This window comes from Hibiscus syriacus, unplaced genomic scaffold (assembly GCF_006381635.1).
Source record: "Hibiscus syriacus cultivar Baekdansim isolate YM2019G1 unplaced genomic scaffold, ASM638163v2 tig00109997_pilon, whole genome shotgun sequence".
Classification (NCBI taxonomy): Eukaryota; Viridiplantae; Streptophyta; class Magnoliopsida; order Malvales; family Malvaceae; genus Hibiscus; species Hibiscus syriacus.
In genome coordinates this window covers 147059-150216 of record NW_024062555.1, presented here as the reverse complement: position 1 = coordinate 150216, position 3158 = coordinate 147059, and the positions used below count along the sequence as shown (strand labels likewise).

Below are 3158 nucleotides of genomic sequence, written 5' to 3'. Positions count from 1 at the left end.
ATCGCGGCTAAAATTTGGTGAGTGAAGTAATGTTTCGAATAATTATTGGATTGTTAGACACAAACTAATAAAAATAGAAGGATTTATGCATAGCAAAAATAGTTTACAAAGTTTCATGTATCTTTGTTATCTCTTGCTCATATACATATTACAGTAGACAGGAAGGATGGTCCCCCGTGCTCTTCGGTTTCACTGCTTGTCGTTGTGAATACGATTGATCGTAAAATTAGTGAAGATATAAGAGCTTGGGATGGTTGAGAAAATGTAACATGATGATCACTCCTTTCACTATGAAGAACGTCAATAAGTTCCAAATGAATACTCCTCCCTCATCCTGCTCAATATTGTAATTATAAAACAAATAATTGTAATTATAAACAAATAACACGTTAAATGATAAAAATACTAACCTTGTTTTCATAACTCCAGGTTTCTTCTTTTGTAGATTTGATGTTTAAGTCCTCGGCCAATTTGTACAAATGTTGTAAGGTTCCCACTGCAGGCACCAGAGCGTCTACATCTCCGCTGTAGCATTACAATCAAATGCAAATAAGATCGAACAAAAAAATAAAGAAAAAAATGTCATTTGATTACATTTTATTGAACATAAAGAAAAAGAAGATGAATAAATGTCGACCTGAATATTGTAATGTGAACCGATTGTTGGAGAGCCTTTTTAAGGCGGGAAGCATGTCACGGTTCTTATCATTCTCGTTGAACTTAAATTTATCCTACATCGATTAAAACGAGATACGATGAAAAGTTTATTTTTTTAAAAATTAATTTTGGGTAAGTCACCAGACTCTAGAGACGAACTTACGAGTAACAACCTTCATGAATATGACAAGCTGGTTCGGTTCCCGTGGAAAGCTTTCTGAACTTCCGGAAGATTAAAATAGAACTGCGCCCTTGGGGCAGCACACATGTCTGCCCCATGACTAACCTTGGTAAGTGGACGAAATCGAAGATTTATCGCAATGATATCGTGATAAAAGAAAAATATCGGGGGAGAAAAAGGGAAATAAAAGGAAACCTCTTTGCCTAGGCTCAAATCATTCAATTTTTTCATGTCGCAGGGATCGCGTTGGACATCGAAGCGTTTCGAAATGACATAACCTCGATCGAAGAATGAAAGCGATGAAAGGGGCATTCTCTAAGATCGTTGCAAGGTTTAGTCCAATTGGTTTCGAATTTAGAAGAGTAATTGTTTTCGTCAAGGGTCTTGCATTCCTTCTGGCTTGCTCGTACACTGTATGTTTACCAGCCCTATCGAGTGAAAGTAATCGTACATTGCTAATGCGTCTAGCTTTTTACGAAGCAACGGGTTCCCCAACTGTTCAGAACGGGAAGTTTTTAACGAGGCATACATCTAAATAAGAATTATTCGTTTTATAATAAAATCATCTTGCCGAGCAACTAGAATTGTACTTACAGCCAATCCTTTTTGACATTGAATTTGAAGTCCTGGATTGCTTGTTGTGATCAAGTAAAGCATAGCAAGATTAGGTACGAAATGTCCTGCATAGCTTGATCCAGCTAGAAACACATCTCTCGCCTTGAATTCTGGGTATTTCCGTACCATTTTTGCATGAAGCTAACCAATATTTTTGCTGTAATATACAAACCAATGGAAATTCTCATATATATGAATATTTAAATAAAAAATCACGAGGAATATATATTGGGATCTTACTGGTACTGTCATCTCGTTATTATAATCGGTACTCGTATTTGAATATGACCATCCACATCCAATAGGAGTCGATGAACAACAGATTTGACACTGCAACAAAATCATATAATGAGCATCATACGATACATTCGATTAAAACTACATGCATCATGTCATTTTAATCTCTCTGTTTTCTCTCTCTATATTATACGAATATGAATAAAATAGAGAAAGTAGTATATATATATATATATATATATATAAATAATATAATATATATATATATGCACAAATTAGTATAAAAAAGGGTAAGAAAATGAAACTAGATTACACAACCTTTGTTCCAAGAGAACATTCTTCTCGAGGGCACGAGCATTTTTGTTGTAACAAAAGGACCAACACTAGAAAACCCATCTCCAACCGAAGAGCACCCGGGTCCTGAATATTATTACATAAAATACTTTATTTTCTTAATACTAAATTATACTTGGGGATGCATTAAATATGGTCGAACATATAAAGTAATAATGTGATCTCATCCTGGAAAATGTACAATTTGACATATGATTAACTATGTGTATGAAGGGGTGTGATTCTTTTAATATTGGGATAATGGCATAATTACCGTACCATGAATGGTTATTTTGTTCTTTATTCATATTGTTTTATCGTAATGTTTTATTTTTTTGTCAATACAGATCATATTGGATGAAACCGTTTGGTAATTAACGTCAATCAATTGCTGACGTACATTTCACATGCAATCAATTGATGACGTGACACGTGTTACGTCATCAAAAATGGTTTGGTGACATGACACATGCCATGTCACCTCCAAATGATGACGTAACATGTGTCACGTTACCCAAAATGATGACACGAAACATATTACAACATCAATTGATTATATGTGAAAATGCCACGTGCCGTTAGTAAACTAACAGTTTCCATTTAGTAGGGATCGTTTTGATAAAAATGAAACGTTAAGAGATAAAGTAATCATCTATGTATATATGCGCAAAAGAAAACGAACCTCCGGTCAACCAAATAGTGAGGGGTTGATTCATGTGATCTTTTCAGCTTCAACAAAGTAATAAAAAGACTTGGACCGAAACCACCATCATCCACATCAATATACCCAGAAAATTGTCTGAAATGAACATCGGGTTGACCCGGTAATTTACTTATCAAATCATCCATCGGGAAACCATTAACTCCAACTGCATGCGCAAGCAGAAGATAACTAGTAAAGATTATAACATGAAAATCCATTGGATCCTTACTTGGAGGAAATAAGGATACCAAACTATTTATTTATTTATTTTATTTGCAATACTTGAATGTTGATGCATAGAGCTGTTTATATATGTATAACATTCATCTTTCCAACTAAATATACCGTTTTATCAGCTAACAAACCAATGGTGTCACATGGTTTTGAGTTGTCATTGTCTTTCTTTAGTCATTGATTTGTTTTTTGTTTGCC

General features: G+C 34.4%; 1 pseudogene; it reads right to left on the bottom strand.

Annotated features, from left to right (window-relative positions):
* Positions 1-152: 152 nt before the first annotated feature.
* LOC120212132 lies at positions 153-2955 on the bottom strand (annotated as a pseudogene).
* Positions 2956-3158: the final 203 nt, after the last annotated feature.